General features: G+C 41.7%; 1 protein-coding gene across 1 annotated transcript in view; it reads right to left on the bottom strand.

Annotated features, from left to right (window-relative positions):
• Nucleotides 1-21,655, bottom strand: part of Disp1 (dispatched RND transporter family member 1) — a 150,104-nt gene extending 128,449 nt beyond the window's left edge. The window contains exons 1-2 of the mRNA XM_048439537.3: nt 21,476-21,655; nt 3,456-3,543 (exon numbers count right to left, since the gene is read on the bottom strand). The gene's annotated coding sequence lies outside the window, so the exon portion shown is untranslated. The remainder of the gene's footprint in view (nt 1-3,455; nt 3,544-21,475) is intronic.
• Between the last annotated feature and the right edge of the window lie 235 nt (nt 21,656-21,890).

Genomic DNA, 21,890 nt, shown 5'->3' with positions numbered 1-21,890 from the left:
CACAAAAGAAGGCAACTGCCAAACTTTGCTAAGACAAGGTAGGACAGTCCTTCGAAATTCTTACTTCATAAAATGTCTGTCAGATATTCTAGGTCTGCAAGATGAGGATGAATGCCCCAATGTTGCAGAAGAACCTTGTGTGACTGTCCAGGCAGCCAGCTTTTTCTGTCTTTTCTATAGTTTTGGAAGTTGCTTGTTCTACACTTCCTGTTTACTCAGGTAATATATCCTTCTCAGATCTCTGATGGAGTTGAAGATTAGATGGTTATAATTACAATTTTCCTTATTACCAAATTCAGAAGAATAATTCACAAAAGAGAGGTAATATATATAAGTATACGAGAAACATAAAAGCTTAAGTCATTTATCTAATAAAATGCTTTAAGGAATAAAAAGATTAGGATGGTAATACAAATTATGATTGGGGTTGGAGAGATGGCTCAGAGGTTAAGAACACTGTTTGCTCTTACAGAGGTCCTGAGTTCGGATCCCAGAAACCACATGGTGGCTCACATCACCTGTAATGAAATCTGGCACCATCTTCTAGCCTGCAGGGTCACATGCAGGCAGAATACTGTATACATAATAAATATTTTTTAAAAGTTATGATAAAAGTGGCTTAGTAATAAAACTTTGGATTCATCAAAATAGGATAAATAATAGAGTAATTTCTCCAAATTTGCCAACTATAAACAGACTGGACATTGTCAACGTAATCATTACTTGATAATTGTTCTTACTGTATACAGTCTTACTATGTTAGAGTTAAAACCTTTTCCTTTTTATTTAGACAAGGTGGGGGAAATGTTGATATTATTGACACTGTGTCACTGTGATTGGTTGAATAAAGAGCAGAATGGCCAATTGCTAGGCAAGAGAGAATAGGCGGAACTTGTAGGCATAGAGAGGAAGTGAGAGGGAGGAATCTAGGCACAGGGATTCCACCAGCAGACTCGGAGCAAGTCGGGCATGCTGTACTGAGGAAAGGTGAAAGCCGCATGACAGAATATAAGTTAACAGAAGCACGTAAATTTGAGTTATAAGAACTAGTTGGGGACAAGCCTAAACTCAAGGCTAAGCTTTCATAATTAATAAGAAGTCTTGTTCTTATTTGGAGGCTGGCAATCCAAAGACAGTCCCACAAGAAAGCTTGCTACACTCAGGTTCCCACTCCAGCTGCCATGTCAAGCTGCTACCATGCTTCTTCACCATGATTTTTGTCTCTATAAATTACATTCTTGTTACATAAGTTGAGTTGCTCATGACATCACAGAAAGAGATGAATAATTAATACAAAATGGTAACAGAACACTAGTTTCAAGTAGATCCTATACACTGGACACATATTGCCACTTCTGTACTTTTACTGAGACTGCAAGATGTGTTATTTTGAACCAACTTTATGGAGCTAAAGAAAGAAACCTTCACAACCACAACATTGTCTCAATATGTGTATTTCTAAAATCTAGCACTCTCGCCTGCCTCACTTTCCCAGGCACTGAGCTCATAGGTATCAAACAACCAACCTACTGAAAATAATTTAATCCTAATTTTTTTCTCATTTTTAATCTTCAGAATTACCAAATGATCCTAGTACCAAATATGCTCCCAGAAAAACAGAACCCCTCATTCCTTTTACACCAAGAGTCAAATCATTGATGGTCTACTACAAATTGCATTTGCTATCACCATACTAAGTACAAAACAAAAATCTAAGTCAGGTGATAGTGGTGCACACCTTTAATGCCAGTACTTGGGATCTGCAGAGGCAGGCAGATCTCTGAGTTTGAGGCCAGCCTGGCATACAGAGTAAATTCCAGGACAGCCAGGGCTGCACAGAGAAACACTGTCTCAAACAAACAAACAAACAAACAAGAGATCTAAAGCCAGATATAGTAGGCTCACACCTGAAATCCTAGAACTCAGAAAGCTGAGGTAGGGGGATCACTCAAATTCAATTGCTGTCTATACTTTATAAAGTGAGACCCTGTCTCAAAAAAGAAAAAGAAAGAAAGAACGAGAGAGAGAGAGAGAGAGAGAGAGAGAGAGAGAGAGAGAGAGAGAGAAGAGAGAGAGGAGGGAGGGAGGGGAGGGAGGGGAGAGAGAGAGGGGAGGGAAGGGAAGGGGAGAGGAGGGGAGGGAAGGGAAGGGAAGGGAAGGGAAGGGAAGGGAAGGGAAGGGAAGGGAAGGGAAGGGAAGGAAAGAAAAGAGAAACATAGAACTAAACAAAGTCTAAGAAATGTACTAAGGTAAATTAAATGTTTAACAGATGCCAAAGTTATCTAAATAAAACATAAATTTACCACTGCACATAATTTCTAGCAAGCTCATTTTCTCCTCGGCAAGCACTAAAATCCTCACTGAGATGATGCCAAAGAGCTCAGTGTTCTGTTAAAGTGCACAAAATTATGTTTTAGTCAACAACTGCCCACATAGTCACATTGGTCCCATGACAACAGAGCTCAAACTTCCTATGACTAGTGGTTCAACAGGATGCTGCAGCAGTGCCCTGTACGTCTGCGAGTCTGTGCTGATGTATAAACATGTGTGCACTGCCAGTCGCCTATGATACAGCTATGTACAGTACAGGATTCCTGAACTATGTTACAAGCTTATACATTTACTACACTAAACTTTTCCTCAGTATTTTACTTACATAAAAGGTTCTCTGTAAAACAGGGGCTATGTACCGCCAGCAGCATGCAGCTCCATGCAGGAGTCCTGTTTGTACTCGAATTACTATCATGTTTATTTATCATGACCTCCTAAGCAAAAGCCTATACCATGTATGTAAACATCATCCACCCAGTTGTACATGTTACGCCATGTAGGTATGTGTGCACACATTCTACAGTATTCATGCTCCAAAGGGACCTACTGATACAGTTCACTATCTGTACCACATAGCACAGAGGTGATCACAGTATAAACTACATTACTAACATTTTTTTTAATAGTAGAAAACAAAAAAATAATCTCCAATAAAGAATTAATATGTAGGGCTAGGGAATATCTATCAGCAAAATGCTTACCTTGCAAAGAGAAGAACTTAAGTTTGCTCCCCAGAACCCACATTTAAAAAGCTAGGCGAGGTAGCATATGCTGGTAATCACAGAGCAGCAGAGGCAGACAGGGGATCCCTGGGGCTCACTAGCCAGCCAACCCAACCAGCTTAGAGAGGTCCAGGACAGGAGAGCTCTTGTCTCAAAGGAAAAAGTTGGCGGTGCTGAGAAACAACACCGGATGCTGTCTTCTGGCCCTTGCACACACTGCACACATACATGTACACATACCCACACACATACACATGCACACAATTAATGAACATAATAGCTATGTTTTATAGTGTGGATGTCCAATTTAGTCTAAAAGGACTATTAACATCTATGTTAAGGACATAAATGCAACCCAGATAAAATTAAAAGATAAACAGCCACTTTTAAATTTGAAATTACCTCTTTTTCAATGATGCAGTTGTGACAGCTGGCACACAAATTACTCTACATAATTCAACAACCAAAATGGGCCTTCATCCTCAGAAATCTACAAAAGAAAAGTACAACTTAAATTTAGTTTGTAAACAATTACTGAAACCCACAACTAATATCTGAAACACTCAGACCATACCAGAGAACTACTGTCAGATGGTATAAAATAGTTACACAATAAACATAAGGCAAAAATAATAATGTGTCACATATACTGCATGTATTATTTTCCATCCTAAAAACAATTCTGCAAAGTAAATAATATAATCTACTTTGCAACTGAAAAAAAAATTCAAAGTTGGTCAGCCTGCCCTTTACCTAGTAGAACACGTACAAGGTCAAATCATTCTTCCAGACAATTTAGTTGGAAGGTTGTATTTAGCCCCCAAGGAAGAAGTATCATCGGAAAGTATCATCAGAAACGATAAAGGCTTACGTATCTCATGTCACTGTAAGAACACTGACTTACACTCACAAACATAAACAGCTACCACTGTAAAAAGCCTGCAGTCTGGATTCCTTCCATGTAGAGCTTCATGTCCACTGCCTAGCCAGCAAAAAAAAAAAAAAAAAAAAAAGTCTCAGTAGTAAGCCTTGAGGTACATCACTGTGTAGAAGATATAACCTTCGACATTGCAGCCCACCAATGTCATCTACAATGTTCACATTGGAGAACAGTGTGATTGAGTTAGAAGACAAAATTTGATTATATTTTAATGAGTTTACAGTTTTGCATCAGACCAAATTCATGGCTATTGTGGGTAGAGCCCATTGTTGATCTGTTCCTCCATTACTTCCAGAAACCAGACCCCAAAGAGCTGATTTCCATCTAGCTACAGAGCAAGGTACTGCACTCTGCCCATCCCATATTTTCAAAAATGGGGGAGGGTTAATAAAATCCCTAAGAAAAATAAATGGGAATAGAAAAAATAAAAATTATAGAAAGTTTTTAAACTTAGAAAGGAAATAACATAGATGTTGAGTACAATACAGACAAGATTCCATCCCCACAGAACTCCCAAACTCTGTGATAGCTTTGTAGGCACAGGTAAGGTACACAAAAAGACACAGGATTTGGAGTTTTGGATCCGAGACACTCAGCTGATAAAACCTACGCAAGTATTTTTTAATTAAATTTTTTGCTTTTTTTATTTTATTTTTCCATTCAATTATTTACACTTCCTCCCCTCCTCCCAATCCTCTCCGGCTCTCCCACACCCCCTCCTCCCTCTCCTTCCCTGCTTGAGAGAGGGCAGGGAACCCTGCCCTGTGAGAAGTCCAAGGCCCTCCCCCCAACATCCAGGTCTACGGAGCTGTGCATCCATATTGACTAGGGTCCCAAAAAGCCAGAACATGCCATAAAAACAAGTCCCAGTGCCTTTATCAATGGCTTCTCAGTCAGCCCTCATGGTCAGCCACAATCAGAGAGTCCGGTTTGATCACATGCTCATTCAGACCCGGTCCAGGTGGATTTGGTGAGCTTCCCCCTATGCAAGTATTTCAAAATTTAAAAACTCTGAAATCTGAAACATGCTAGTCCCTAAATGACAACATGTTCAATGACTCCAATCAGTTTACAGGGATATGTGGCATTTAAGTAGCCCTTGAAATTTTATGGAACGCTTTCCAAGTATCTCACTTTAAATTTTGCTGCAGTCACCTACAATAAAAATGAGTAGTCACTATTGACTAAGGAATGAGGAAGCAGATTAAGAAACACTGTACCTCACCAGGTAGTGGTGGTGCACACCTTTAATTCCAGCACTCAGGAGGCAGAGGCAGGCAGATCTCTTGAGTTCGAGGCCAGCCTGGTCTACAGGGTGAGTTCAGGACAGGCTCCAAAGTTACACACAGAAACCATGTCGAAGAAAAAAAAAAGAGAAGGAAGGAAGGAAGGAAGGAAGGAAGGAAGGAAGGAAGGAAGGAAGGAAGGAAGGAAGGAAGGAAGGAAGGAAGGAAGGAAAGACAAACTGTATCTCTGCCTGGGGTGACACAAATAGAAAGCCAAAGTTTAAACCCAGCACTAGGCTAACTACTCCCAAAGTCTCTGAAGAAAATGAGTCTGATTTCATCAAGTGAACTCACAGCTCAACTGATACCCTCCGAAATGAACACCTCGTAATGCATCTATCATGCCATAGCTTCACAGTCATGGCACAGCGTGGTTATAGAGGAGAGTGGACAGCACCAAAGGATAAACCCTAATCGAGGCTAGGCAACAGGACCAAGCTTTCCCTGCTCCCCAAACCAAGCCCAGTCCTCACACTCTCCACCCTGCGACAGAGTCTGAACTACACTGTTCAACAGTAGAGAAGTGAACGCTTGCAGTAATCTTTAAGCAGGGTACTAGAGAGTAGTTATGGGATCAGTACAAGTATCCAGACATGTACAAGTATCCCTGCTTAAAAAGTGAGATGTAAAATATTTACACCCCCATTTCCCCACATTAATAACCAGCTTCTGTGAGATCATACTTGTGACTTAGCTCTTCAGTAAAAGTCTCCCCAGCCTGTGAGAAGCAGTGAAAACTACTTGGTCTACCTAGCATGCTTTCCTAATCCTTTTCTGGTTTGAGATCAACAGGAATAAGCATCTTTGTCAGAAGAGATCACTCCTTTCTCCGCATTGCCTTCATAAGGCTAAAACCCAAGCTGCCAATGCTTCCATTCCATCCGTTAGCCCCAACGATGGGTGCAAGTATTCAGATGGTGATCTCCTGGAGGGGGGGCTTTTGGAATTTAAATTTAACATGGTTCAGTTAAAATTAAAAATATTTCATCTAAATTATATTCTCTTGTATTTAATTTAAAGTCAAATTAGGCAGTATCCATAAGAAATCAAGCTAGCTAAAAAGTATCCTACATCTTTAAAAATCTCAACTAAAAACCTTTTTTACTTATTTATTTTTATTATTTATTTATTTATTTATTATTGGTGCTGAAAATTGAGCCTGGGGCTTCATATTCTACTGTTAAACCAAACCCTAAGGTCCTCAACTAAAACAGCTTACGAAATACAAAATTATTTGTTAGTGATGATAAAAGCTTTCTATATATCTTAAGATCAGTTGGCCAAACTGAAGGTTCTTATAATAGTTTCTTAGATCATAAACATTAGAATAGTTGATAAAATTCAATGACTTGGTAATTTTATCATCACAGACAGGTCCAGACCTACCAGCAAGCTTAAATTTCAAAGTTACAAAGTCATTATGCCATCAAGCAGTAAATTAAGACTTAAATATACCAGTTTAGGCCCCCTGGGAGTTATGCTCCTGCCTGTTGTACTGTTCTGCCTAGTTGGCACCTGGCACACAAACAATATGCAATTGGTTGTCAAATGAATGAAAGATCACTTCACTATTTCACAATCATTAGCATACTCCATGTGTCCTGGTTCCATCTTATAGGAGTCTTCTAATGGGCATCCCATAAACTTCAGCCAAACTGGTAACTCAAACACATTCTAAAATCCCACACTATAGGTAGAAAATGCTCGTTAGTTTCCCAGCCATTCAGACCCGAATAATCACACAGAAACTATACTAATTACAACACTCTATGGCCAATAGCTTAGGCATATTTCTGGCTAACTCTTATATCTTAAATTAACCCATTTCTATTAATCTATGTATATTGCCAAGAGGCTATGGCATACTGGTATGGTTCTGGCATGTCCTCCTCCAGTAGCTAACAAGGCATCTCCTCGACTCTGCCTACTTTCTCACTGTATCTCTGTCCAGATTTCCCGCCTGGTTTTACTCTGCTAAGCCACTGGTTGAAACAGTTTAATTCATTTGTCAATAAGAGCAACACATATACAGAAGGATTTCCCATATTACCTCACCTTTGCTCAGGCTCCCTCTTCAGACCGTACCGCCCCTACACCTCTGTGTCCTCATCCCAGCTGGCCGCGGACCATTACTTCACAAAACTGTTCCAATATTTCTAGTTTGGGGTAATATCTTTTCCATTAGAACCAATAAAACACTGACATTCCACAACAGGCTTTTGGTATACACTGTTAAAGGAACTGAAGGTACTACCATTATCTGAGCTATGCATCTGCCAAACCAATATGCTTTACTAAGCTTGTTCCTGATTAGGAAATCAACAGCAATAGCAAATGAACAGAGACCACTCCTCACTGTATGGAATATGTGTGAGGTTGTGATATACAAATCCCTATTCTATCCCACCTCGGAAATAATCTCCCCATATTTTACATTTCCATATACATAGCGACAAACTGTACAATACTTAAGATGGAGTGGCATTTTGTAAAGCTAAATTCTCAATGGAGAAGTAGTCACATCAGCACAAAGGTCTGTACTCTAAGGGCTCTGTACAACTACTACGTAAACATATTCTGCAAAGACAGACAGGACTTGGACAGCACACATGCGGACAACATTCTAAGGCACCCAAGTCCATGTGCCATTTCAGCTCTTTACCAACTCAAACATCTAATGATCAGCCAACCCAAGCCTGAAGCCAGAAATAAAATTCAGAGGGTACAACCTCACAAATTTTATCACCTCTGAAAGACACCAAATGATTTTATAAATAAAATTTAAAAACCTATTAGCTTCAGCTAAATGGTTAACTGTTGATGCCAGGGACAATGTAGGAAGACCAGCCAAACTATACCAGAACAATCTCAAAGAAGGTAGAATAAGAAGAAAGTGAGGAGGTTCTTATAGCCATTCACACACTGCATAATGTTCTTTTTATTGCAGTGACCTAAAGAAATAAAAATTAAGTCCACTTACAAAAGAGTCTTTGAAACCATGGTTTGATTTCATGGATAAGCTATGTGGCTTGCAAGACCTGAAGATCAAGCCAGTGATACAGAAAATCACATGGTCCACTTAAGGAAAAGTCGGAAACGGCGTCTGGAGTTTATACTGGCTGTGCAAATGAACATGCTTAGGTCTTACTCAGCATCACCACTTACAAAGGAAGTCATTGTTCCTTGAAATGCTCATCTTCTCTATGAGAACTAACTGAAAACATAGCCCCAAAACATCAAACTAATACCATCTGCTAGGAATAGTTTTCCAGTGTTAGTAAGCAAAGCAAAAGTAGCAAATTACAAGATTACGTTGTGGGAGGGGTGGTATGTAAAATGTTGTTCTCAATTTATTTTCTATTCTAGGATACTCTCCTAAATTTATTGCTAAATGAGGTTAAAAAGAAAATTAATACAGGCACTATGTTCTTCCTTTCTTTTTAAGGGAGATTAGTATACTGGGTACAACACAAAGGAGCCATGGGCTGAGCGGTCAGCGTGGTGCTGCTTGCATCCTAGGCATTATTTTTGGCAACAATTTTTTTCAATAAAAACCTCCTACAAATTTTTTTTGTTCAAAAGGAAAACAATATCTGAGCCTAAAATGCCTCTAGAAACACATAAAAATCCCATTTATAGAGAATTCATGAAATAAGGTCATCATCTTTTTAAAGCTTAAGAAGCTAAATCCTCAGAGCAAACTGCAAAATTCCAATACAAATAAGTTCTGACATGTTCACAGTAATTCCAGCCTGAATGTCATAAATATTTGTTCTCGGAGCATTTGCTCCACCCAAGCTCCACAATATACAGGGTCTCAGGCAAGTCATGGAGCCTGCTCACCTTAGAGTAAGATGGTCAAGAAACAACACTTCCTACGCATTAAAAGGTCTGTCCACAGACTGCTGCTCTCCTTTCTTGATAAGGAAATCAGCAAAGGTTTCAACAGGGGACATTTTCAAAGATTGTTTAGGAAATCTCTCGGAGCTGCTTCTTCCACCATGTTTATATTTTATGGCTCTCAATGAAAAGGGTTGGCAGTTACTAGAATGCTAGACTAATCCAAAAGTCCTCTCCCACACCACTACTCTACCACCTCGGTTCAACAGAAAGTACTCCAAGAAAGCATGTGAATACATGCCTGGAGATTACCTAAAACATGTTGGGTTACAGTGCTGAATATAGGATACCCACCTCTCTGTAAACTATTGATGGCAATAACACAATAGTGGCAGGACTTTTATGGAGGTCATCAATCACTTTGTTTCCTTGAATGTGAGGCCCAATTTAGAGTAGAAAATTCATGCCCCATATTATAAAACTAATCAAAAACCCATGGCTGCAAAGGTCATAGGCCCTAGTGGGGTCACAGGCCCTAGTGGGGTCATAGACCCTACTAGGGTACCTACTATTATTTTAACAAATGAACATGGTATAAAACTACTTTCTAAGTACTTGTGATTACAACCAGATTAATGCTGATCTCAGCCTTAGTGAAGAGACAGCTGAGAACAAGTGACTTTTGGGCACTCAGTAGTAAATAGGACATCTCTTGCTCCCTCCAAGGCTCCGGGAGAATCACGGAAGAGGGTATGGAGGAAGCAGAAAGCATGTGAGAACCTAAAGATGGAGAGGCATCCAGACGCAACTCGGATGTTGTTTTCCTGAGCTCACAGCAGCTGTGGTCTTACCCCTCCCTGTCAGCACCCATCATGGGGTAGGAAGGAAGTCAAGGGCCCTATCCTTACCTGACTGACACCTAACTGCTCTGCTCTCCTCCTGACTTCCATGCTATGTTGGTTTCTTTGTATCTTAGTTAGGGTTTCTATTGCTGTGAAGAGACACCATGACCACGGCAACTCTTATAAAAGGAAAACATTTCATTGGGGCTCACTTACAGCTTCAGATGTTCAGTCCATTATCATCAAGGCCAGCCATTATGGCATGCAGGCACACATGGTGCAGGAGGAGTTGAGAGTTCTACACCTTGATCCTCAGGCAACAAGAAGTAAACTGTGTACCACACTAAGCACAGCTTGAGCAAAGGAGACCTCAAAGCCAGTCCCCACAGTGACACACTTTCTCCAACATGGTCACACCTACTCCAACAAACCACACCTTCAAATAGTGCCGCTGCCTTTAGGGGGCATTTTCTTTCAAACCACCACACTATGACTATTTTCTGACCAAAGATCCATACAATGTTTAATATGAAAATACCACTGGTACCAAAGATTAAAGTCTGGTGTAGGAGGTCCTTCTGTTTGTGTGTTGCTTTCACTGGTTAATGAATAAAGAAACTACTTTGGCCTAGTTGATAGGGCAGAACTTAGGTAGGCAGGGAAGACAGAACTGAATGCTGGGAGGAAGAAAGGCAGAGAGAGAGAGAAAGAGAGAGAGAGAGAGAGAGAGAGAGAGAGACAGACAGACACCATGGAGCCACCAGAATCAGATATGCCGAATCTTTCCTGGTAAGCCACTGCCACGTGGTGATATATAGATTAATAAAAATGGGTTAAACTGAGATATAAGAGTTAGTCAATAAGAAGTTAGAGCTAATAGGCCACGCAGTGATTTAATGAACAGTTTCTGTGTGGTTATTTCAGGGCTAAGCTAGCTGGGTGGCTGGGACAAACAAGCGGCCCTCTCCTTGCAACAACAGTCCCCTAGAGGCACTCTATCCACTCATGTGTCAAGTGGTGCTATATATGGCTTGTCCAGAAGAACATCCCCAAAAGGACTGACAGATACACCAATGTCCTAAGTCACTCTTCTTCCTCTAAGAGAGCCACCCCAGTTCCTGTAAAGGTGAACTAACTCTGTTGCTAACCTCATTACCTGAATTGAGGTCCCTAAAAGATGAACAGAACCTTCAAGCTTCTGAATACAACAGTGTGACACTGTGTCTTTATCTCCATCATAGCAGATAAAGAGGTAGAGGCCAGGGTCTGGGTGCCAGCTTGAGACCTCCCTGGGCTACAAAGTGAGTCTCAGGACAGCCTGGGCTATGTAGAGAGACTGTCTCAAAGAGAACTAAATGAACAAATACAGAGAAGTAAAGCAGTTCTGAAGCCAGAATGTCCTGGAGGCATCTGCACAGTCCTGGTGATGCGGGAGAATTGTCTGTATTCTGTCAATCATGTATTTTAATAAAATGCTGATTGGCCGGGCAGGAAGTATAGGAGGGTCAACCAGGCAGGAAGTAGAGGTGGGGCAATGAGAATAGGAGGTTAGGGAGGAGGAAGCTCCCTCCGCCATTCCTGCCCAGACCACCGAAGAGGCAACATGTGAGCTGCCACGCTGAGAAAGGTACTGAGCCGTGTGGCTAACATAGATAATGATAATGGATTAATATAAGTTACAAGGACTAATAAGAAGCCTTACCTAATGGGCCAATCAGCTTTATAATTTATAGAGATCTCTGTGTGATTGATTTTCTCTGGGATTTGTTGGTTGTGGGGTACCGGGCGGGAACAGATACCCCAACAAGCTGGCCCTCATGTTACATCCTGGCAGTGAGAATTCGAGGGGGGTGTGGAAAATTGGTTAGAGGAGGCAAAATCTGATGGTCTACACACGGTGCAAAGCCAGAAACCATCCACATAAATCTCCACAGCAGAGTAAATTCAAAAGTAATCTGTCATACAGATGGACTGCATAAAAGAATGATCAGGAGAAGAAACAGGTTGAATGCTAATAGCTAATCTAAACACTGCTATTTCTGAAACTAAAAGATGAAGTCTCAAAACTCAAAATATAAAAATAGATGACATCAGAGGAAGTTGCTATTACTGTTCATTAGAGTAGGAAACAGAAGGCTGCAAGAGCCATTTTGTTTAGATAACATGGTGCCCATACAGATATCCAGTATGGGCAAAGATGGCTAACATCAGACACCTGGGGAGTCATGACTCAGCAAAAAAGGGGGACTAATACCAATGTCTGGAAAATCCAAAAGCAAACAGTAATGTAATCTGTTATTTATAACTATTTCCTGGCAGAAGGCTGTTTTTATGTGATTCTGGATTAATATGGCCTGGAGGTCAGAGACCAGTGCTTTGATCTTTGCCAGCATGCCTGTGTGTGTCTGCCTGTAAGGCCTATCTGCAAACCTACCTCTGTGTAGCCTATGTGTCAGTCTGCCTGTATACCTATGTGTGGCCCATGTGCTAACATGTGCTTGGGTGCCTGCCAGCATCTCCTTGCCTAGCAGTCTGTGTGGCAGTCATCATTCAAAGTGGATAAAATATGTCTCATCGGCCACAAGACCTCACATCCTCTTCAATCTCTCAGCCTCCTGTGACCCTCCTCCCTGGCATTGGAGATTGAACTCAAGATGAGAAAAAGATAGATTTTATGAATATTGACATCTCTAGGGTAAAGAAGAAAGGGGATTAGCAGAGGGAGGGAACAAAAACTTCTAGCAGAGTTGAAGGAGAATAAAACAGAAAGAAAAAGAAAGGAGGGGAGGGGAGGATGAATTCAGACATTGGAATCATATAGTCCTGTACTAAAATTCCAGTTCTGCATGTATACTTGTAAACACAGACAGCTATCTACATTTTGCTGGGGTTTGTTTTCTTTTGTCTTTTGAGATGCCACTTCACATAACCCAGGTGTTAACCTTGATTCTCCTGAATTCTACCTCCCAAGTGCCAGGATCACACAACTAGGATGCAAGATTAATAAAAACTCAGAGACAAAAATTGGGGTTCAACTTAAAGGTCAGAAAAGCAAAGCAGCAAGCCATTGGCTCTTACCTTGACCTCAGTCTGAAAACGGTTGCCCTGACTCCAGGAATCTCCAAATGAGACCCTGATTGAGAGCTGTCCCTCCCATCTTATATTCCTCTCTAGAGATAGGATTAAAGGCGTTCACCGCTGGAATTAAAGGAATGCACTGCCTGGTTTCTATGGCAACTAGTGTGGCTACGGGGATTAAAACTGTATGTTACTACTGCCTGGTCTGTAAGGCTGACCAGTGGGGCTGCTTTACTTTTTGATCTTCAGGCAAGCTTTATTTATTAAAATACAAATGAAATGCCACTACACAACTACATGGACACTATCTAAAATTTGTTTTTCTGCCTTTATAAAAAAGGTAATACTCAAGTTTATATTAACATTCAAGCACACTATACCTAGGATATAGCACAACACAAAAGTGCATAAATATCTTTTCCTTCCCCTTTGCTTACAACACTGAAGTATGTTGTAAAAAGATGTTCTATGTTTCCGGATCATACTGTTTTAATTATTACTATCATAAGATTACACAAAATTCAGTTACATATATGTCTCCTTTACTCTCTGCATACTCGTCATTTCAGATTGAAAAGTTCCTAAACAAGAGCTTTTCATGTGTACTGCCTCGTTTACTATTACCTGTTCCAAAAAAAAAAAAAAAAATGTGCCTTTAGATGTTTGGATTTGGGGCTGAAGAGATGACTTGGCAATTAAAAACACTTGTTGCTCTTGCAAAAATTCCCGGTTCTGTTCTCAGCACCCACAGGACAGTTTACAACCATACGTAGCTCCAGTTTCAGGTGATCTCTTCTAACCTTAGTGGGGACCAGGTACACACACTATACACACACATACATGCAGGCAAACATTCACACACATATAAATAAATCCTAAATTGTTTAGATTTTTAATAATATTAAGTTCAATGGACCTAAAAGACCTTTTCATGGCAAAATGGAAGATTAAAAATACTGCGTGTAGGTGCTGGAGAGATGGCTCAGCGGTTAAGAGCATCGCCTGCTCTTCCAGAGGTCCTGAGTTCAATTCCCAGCAACCACATGGTGGCTCACAACCATCTGTAATGAGGTCTGGTGCCCTCTTCTGGCCTGCAGACATACATACAGACAGAATATTGTATACATAATAAATAAATAAATATTTTTTAAAAATACTGCATGTAACAGTTACTATTCTATGAGCTAGCCAACTAAACACTCTTCCCTGAATAATTTGCCACCTTAATGATGCACAGCTCACCTTAGTTAATTAAAATTTGTAAAACTAAGAGCAGAGATGTAATTCCAAACCAGAAGTCAAGAAAACAGTATCTTGAAAATTATTTTATTTTAAATTATTCTCTGTGTGTCTATCTCTGTGTGTGTCTCTCGTGTGTCTGTGACTCCCCCCCACCCAGTGTGTGTGTGTGTGTGTGTGTGTGTGTGTGTGTGTGTGTGTGGTTGGTTGGTTGGTTCTCTCCTTCCATCTGGATGTGGGCTCTAAGAATTGAACTCAGGTTATGAGGATGAACATCCAGCACCTCTACCCACCGAGCCATCTCACAGGTCTCTGAAGATTATTTTACTTTAAAGAGCTAACACTGCACTCTAAAATTTAAAGGAGTATAATAAAAGCACTGTAGGTTGAGCATTTCCCAGTACTAGTGTGGAAAGCAGACTCTAAAGACAAAACAACAAAAGGTTTAGCTAGCAATCCACACAGAGACCATCCTTTCCACCCTCACGGGCAATTCTAAATCAACTTGTTTTTTCTTCACAGGATGTTTCTACAACTCTGCATCTAGATATACATTTAGAACAAAAATTAATTTCTGTATATATCTATAATAAACTGCCCCCCCAAGTATAATACTATCTCCAGGAAAACCATCTAACTGCTGTTGTGGGTGGAAGAGAAGACCACCCCCTTCCAATCTGAAAGCACAGGCAGTCCTCCACAAGGCAGGTCTCTCAGCCCGAGATGAAAACGCGAAGGAACACACCAGCAAGCTCTGACACTAAAGGAGAATGTTTCCTACAGTAGACATGGACAGTCCTGCCTGCACACCCTGATTCTAGTCAGAAATGGCGGGGGGGCAGGACTTTAGGGAAAATCTTAAGTAAGGCGGTATTATAACATGGAAAGCATCCACTTGATGACTAGCAGAGCTGTTAAAAGCTGAATCCTAGACTTCAGGTTGCCTGGATTCAGATCCCAGCTCCAATAGTTACTGTGTAACAGGACAAGTTATTCAGCCCCCATGAGCCTCAGTTTCCGTGTCTGTGAACCTGGTGCAATGGCTCTTAATGGGACTGTAGTGAAGTCTAAATGAGACAGGATGGATGCAGAATCAGGGATTGGCATGCATAAACAGCGGTTGTTAGTAGTCTTCTAACTTAGCACCTAAACAATGGTTAATAAATTGTATCCTGGTTGCCCACGTCCTAAAAGAATATCCATCACACAGTCAGCAAATACAAAATCCTAATGCCAGCAAGAACCAGAAATCAAATCATTTTTTAAAGGTTACTATTCAGTGAAGGTCAGAGTTCAAATCACTAATAATCACATTACAGTACTAAGGGTCATATTTTTATATTATGCTGCTGCTAAAGCTATCTGAAGAGAAAGTGTCTGGGTAAATCAACCATAAGACAATCAAAAAGAAACCCAAGGGCCAACCATTTGGTAAGTACAGTACTTCAATCCACTCCTCAAATACCTAACTTGCATGGGAGGGGAGGGTGGCAGCACCGGGTAATAAGATATTAAGCTGGGCGGTGGTGGTGCACGCCTTTAAGCCCAACACTCAGGGAGGCAGAGGCAGGCAGATCTCTGTGAGTTCAAGGCCAGCCTGGTCTACAGAGTGAGTTCCAGGACAGCCAGAGATACAGAGAAACCCTGTCTCAATAAAAAAAAAAAAAAAAAGACAACAACAAAAAAGATATTAGACATGGGCAATTCAAGTTCCTTGAGGTTTCAAAGACTTAAGTATTTACTGCAAGTAATCAAGTAATCCGAAATGTTACATTTTTGCCATTAAAAATGTTTTTAAAAGTTTATTTTTTATTTATGAGTCTATGAGTGTGAATGTGTGCAAGGAAACCAGAAAAAAGGACATTGGATTTTCTGCAGCTGGAGTTACAGGCAGTAGCGAGCAGTCATGGGGGTGCTGGGAACTGAACCTGGGTCCTCTGGAAGAGCAGTGGTACAAATTCAACTCTCAGACACCTCTCTGGCCTTTTTAATTAACTGTTAAGTTAGTCAATTAGGGCTCAGGCTATAGCTCAGGGGTAGTACACCTTTCAATACATGTGAAGCCCTGGGCTCAATTCTCATACAAAAAAGAAAACATTAACATGAAATGTATAATTTTGGTGGTTTTGCAAATGCTCATTACAGATGAGCAAAGTCAAAGTACCTGCCCCTGAAGCAAAAGAAAACCTAAGCAGCATCCTGGAACAAACCACCTCTGTCTAAAGCCTAAGACTGGTCTTCTACCCACGCCTGAGGGGACCTAGCTGAGAGTAAACTGCTAACTGTCAGGGACAGCCATCAGCATCGCCTGTGCAGGCTTCTAGGACAGGAATCTAATAACTACTTGCTTGACAGCCACCAAGTTGCTCTTCATTTGAAAGTGGCCTTTCTATCTAGGTTTAAAAGAAATAAAACTGTCTAAAATAATTTTTTTGCAGCAGATGGAAATGAATTCATTACTACCCAACATTATCCTTTTCAGCCTGCAATAACTTGTGGTTGTAGAGCAAAGAAAGAAAAAAAAGCTGGGTGATTTTAATCAGAGTTTGGATTCTAGCCCTGCCCTGCAGCATGCTGTAAGATGAGAAGGACTCCAGCCCCACATTCCAAGGAAAACGAATCTTTATGTGAGCAGGCCCCGTGTTAACCGCCTCCTCACTCTCTGCACACAGCAAACTGAACAAAGTAGACACTGCTCTCAACCATCCTCCATGCTGCATTAACTGAAGTAGCATCCTTGGAAAAACTGATCCATTATAAGCTAACTGCATCGAACAAAAACAAGTGAAACACGTGGAATAAAACAAGAAGCTAAAATACTCCTCGTTGTGCACAGATGAAATAACCCCCTCTTATACTTCACGCAACAAGAAAAATAAAGGTGCTTTTGAAAGAAGAGAACTATGTATACTTCCTCAGGAAACGATTTTAAAATATGCTCCAGCATTCACTCTGACACAGGATTAAACAAAGCACCTTAACCTCTCCAGAAGTGAAATATAAATACCCACTGCCTTAGTTAGCTTTCTCTTGCTGTGAGAAAACACTGACCAAAACCAGCTTGGGGAACGAAAGGATTTTTTTTTACCAGCTTACGTATCTCTAGCTCAGTCCATCACTGAGGTAAGCCAGGACAAGAACTCAAACAAGGCAGAAAGCTGGAAACATTTCTCTTCACAGTCCTGGACTACAACTGATTGACAAATGGCATTAATGTTACTACCAAGATTCTGTTCAAATTAATGCCTAAAATGTGGCAACCTTCTAAAAGACCCATTTAGATCCTACAATATCCCCCAGAGTCTCCTTAAAACTCTGTGGAAGAAGGTTTCCAAATGTCTGCCCTATGCTGCATACAGAGTTTAAGGGCTCCATTAGCACCTGTTTCTTTACTACCAACTTCTTCCAGAAAGAAAACTTGGAACAACGTTCCTGGTCCTTGTGGTCCCTGTTCTTAAGGCCTCTTGGACCAGCCCCATGAACGATGCAATCATTAGCATATCTTGCACACGTTCTTCAAGCTTCATGGGCAGTACACATCACTATGTGCCCTAAGAGGACAGGCCAACAACAAGAAGACTACAGAACCAACTACTGCATTTTCAGTCTGAACTTGTCACTCCCTAAAATTAGATGAATCAGTGCCCTCCTCTACTGCTCTCCACCCACCCATTCCCCTGAAGCAGGGTCTCTCTTTGAACTTAGGCTTGGACTTTCTTGGCTAGGTTGGAAGCCAGCAATCCCCAGGAATCCTGTCTCTGTCCCACTAGGAGCTGGGGTTACATGAGTGCTGGGATCAGAGCTCATCCTCAGAGACACACAGCAAGTGCTGTTCATCACTGAGTCATTTCTCAGCCCCCTTAAAATAAGCCTCTAAATCATAATAGTAATGATACACATACACTGGACACGCACTCGTTCACTTTGTTTTTCTGAGGAACCTGATACACTAAAATAATAAAAGTTACATGGGTACTTTTTAAAGTCAGGGTTGACAAATGTCTCTCTCTTTCTAACCCTTCAAAGATGACAGACAGCATGCTAAGGAAACACTGATTGCGATTTCTCAGTTAGTACTTTCAATGCCATACCAACACATTAACAATGCATTATCTCACTATGATCATTAATCATTAATCACTATCATTGACCCAAACCAGCCCTGACTCAACACAAGCTTTAAGAAGTATTTTAAGTGCAGAAGATCAAGTTAAAAATAAGAAAACAGTCACCAAAATATACCACAATGAGCAAAAATAACCTTTGTAGCATAAGGAGATAAAAATTAACAAAATATGCATAAAATATTTCGGATTAGAAATTATTAGTAGCAATACAGGAGGTCAGACCAAGGCAGCATTCCTACACGAGTTGAAGGCACTTTGGATTACCAAACAGCACAAGAACAGGATGTGTCCTTTAACTTTTAGTGAAATCTGGAATACCAATAACAATGGACATTTGGTAACAGTATGGAATGACGTCCACTTTTAAGGAAGTAACAATCTAGCAAGTTGCTGCCTTTATCAGCCAAGGATAATAATATGTACAATTGCAAAGCAATTTTGTTCAGAGGCAGCAAATTATACACAAATTTCCTATAAAAATGGCAAGCGGTATCTCAATAACAATATTTTTAGCTTGCCCCTGATTCATCTTCTCAGCATAATGGACTCTGCCCTTTTTAACTGGACTGCAGTCTTGTGTGGCTGCTCTGAATCTCCTTTTGAGTCACTGGGGCCGGAGTCATCTTGGTCACTATGAAAAGACAAGACCAACGCAGTGAAGGGAAAGAGACAGAGACTGACGCTGAGAGGAGGAGGGACTCTGTCTCAGCCATCCTTGTTGGCTCTGTGGCGTAGCCAGTCCAGAAGACTCTAACTAGAATAGCAGGTAACTGAGAGTGTACTATAGAATAATAAAACTGACTGCCAGAAGGCGTCGAGCCAACGGACTCAGTGGCTGGATATATTACAAATTGGTGACTACCAAACAAAACACTCAAATGCATGTATACGAAGTCTGTTTCAATAACCACTGCTTGGGCAGTTCTTCCTCAACAGACACACATCAAGAAAGTGTGACTCCATACACACAAATAACTAGCAGCTTGTTGCTGCTAATCAAAAATTCTCATTCACATAGTTAACTATGAAACACATCTAAATATCACACAGGATGCAAAGAATATAGCTAAAGGGAAAGCTAAGCAAATTATTCAACAGTTACAGCAAAGAATAAACATCCCAATTATTGTAATCCACTGGCCTGATCTGTCACCTGGGTACCTGTCCCTTTAAGGGACAAGCCTCGCTCACTCCCAGCCCCCCACCTTCCACTGAGGCAAGAGGACCTTCTACCTCTTCTCCAGCCTGCTCTCTCTTTTTCCATCTCTCTTTTGAAGAGGTAACTACTGCCTCTTTCCCTCTTCCTTCCCGCCCTCCCTCCTTCTTTCACTCTCTCTTTCTCTCTATGCCTCTCTTCTCCCTCCTTTTCCCCTTCCCCTTTCCCCTCCATAGCCCACTAAATAAACTCTATACCCAAACTCCACCTCTGCATGGCATATCTGTCTGTTTCTTACCCCCCAAGGCCTGCCCCCTCGTGGGACTGGTCCCCCACCACCTGTTTATAAATGATAACATTGGTGTCAAGACTAACACAAGGGTTTCCCAAACCCAAGGCAATTAAACTTCAAACACACCTTTCAGATCTACAACTAGAAACCAACCACAGAAGGCAAGTATTCTTGCCTTCTACTCCCCATGAACTATAAAGACTCAAGGATCCTCAAGTGCTTTTTCTTTTAAAAGTCAGGGGAATGGGAGGATGGGGGGGGGCTGGTCATCACTACAGGTTTTAAGCCAAGATAACATGCTAAAATAAAATCAAGTCTTATCAGATAAGCAACTTGTCTATCTCAAGAAACGAAATTAAGGGGTCTTGGAATGATGCCTCAGTCATTAATAGCACCGGCTGCTCTTCCCAAGGGCCTCTGTTGGATTCCCAGCACCTACACGGCATATCACAACTCTAGTTCCAGGGACCATGATGCCCTTTTCTGGTTTCCATAACCACCAGACCTGCTTGTGGAGCACAGACATATATGCAGGCAAAATACCCATACACCTAAAATATTTTTTAAAAAAAAGAAATGAAGACATACAAGAAAATCAACATAGCAGTTAGCACAGTAACTTCCCGAGACTTCATTCAATGTCTTCATTAATATGTTAAAGTGCTGTTCAAGGTGCCACCCTACACAGGTAAACACCAGCTGCACCACTCAACATACCGTTATTATAATAACTACCTCACTGGAGAGGAGCACAGATTCAAGGTCACCAAGAACTTGGAGTAAGTTAGTGAGTGAGATACGAGGATATCAATAAATATACAGTGTTTCCTGGTTTGTTGCAAATAATTCAGGTCAGAACATCAAGTAAGATTTAAGTTACCTGTACTAAAAATATGGGGGGGGGGGGTTAACACTCTAACTCTTGAGATGTGAAACACTTGAAACAATCATTACAAATCAGCCTCCATCCTGTGGCTTTTCCTAGCTACGCCCAGGATGTGGCAAAAAATGCAATCTATTTAACACCTGAAAATGTGTCACCACCTTGGGAAGCAAACACTAGGTCGTGAAGAGCAAACATGAAGGTGCTAGCTTTCTCCAGGCATTCCAAGTTCATCCCACGACAAAGGGAGTGAGACAACCTGAACTCGCAAGGTAGAGAAGAATCCAAAATGAAAACTTCGGTAGGCTTGCTTGTCTGAATCAAAGACGTGAAGTCCTGTTAAACTGACAAAGAAAGGTAGCCTGACTTGGAGCTAGGTGACTAAGAATTCAAGTTTTCCCTATGAATGTAAAATATTTTTCCAAAGCCCACGGGAAGGGGGCAGAATGGGGGGGGGCACTTAAGAGAAAGAAAGAAACAGTATTGCAAAGAAAGCAATGGTTGCTGAGCATGCAAGCCGCGGCTGGTCATCTCGCAGATAGGTTAGGTCAAGACGTCCTTCTCATCTTGGACCCCGATGGAGAAGAGAGCTGGCCCTGCAGCATCGCCCTGCAAGCCCCCTAGGCCACCTCGGGCCACCTTCCCCACCAGCTGCGGGACGCGGACACACCCCCATGGAGGATGTCACCTCGGCCTCCTCAGCCCCTCGCAACGGCCCTCGGCCGCCAGCCGTCCTCACCCCGGAGTCCCGGCTCTCCCGCGCCGACTCCCGCGTGCCTCCCCGGCCTCCCCCGAACCGCGGCACGGGGCGACGCAGCGCCGAGAAGCATCCACACGGACTCCAGGCGACCGGAACACTGAGGCTCCGAACTCAGCTCCAGCCGGAGTTTGCGAATCCTGGCCCGGAGCCGCGCTTCCGCCTGGCGCGGCCCGCTTTCGCCAGCGGGACCGGAAGTCCCGCCTCTGACTACTGGGCCCAGGCCTCCCGCTACTCAAAGCTGCTGCTGCTGGGCTGGGGTGGAGAGGTGCATGCCTCTTCTCTTTCTCAGGCATCCCCCTGGTATGTCACTTGGCTGGTCTGCAAATGCTGGGCCAAGGGTACCCTAGATGACTCAGGCACCGACCCCTGAGCCCACACTCTGGTTGAAAGTTGA

Source organism: Myodes glareolus, chromosome 5 (genome assembly GCF_982192425.1).
Source record: "Myodes glareolus chromosome 5, mMyoGla1.1, whole genome shotgun sequence".
Taxonomy (NCBI): Eukaryota; Metazoa; Chordata; class Mammalia; order Rodentia; family Cricetidae; genus Myodes; species Myodes glareolus.
The sequence above is the reverse complement of the archived record's forward strand: the minus strand, read 5'-3'. Positions and strand labels throughout refer to the sequence as shown.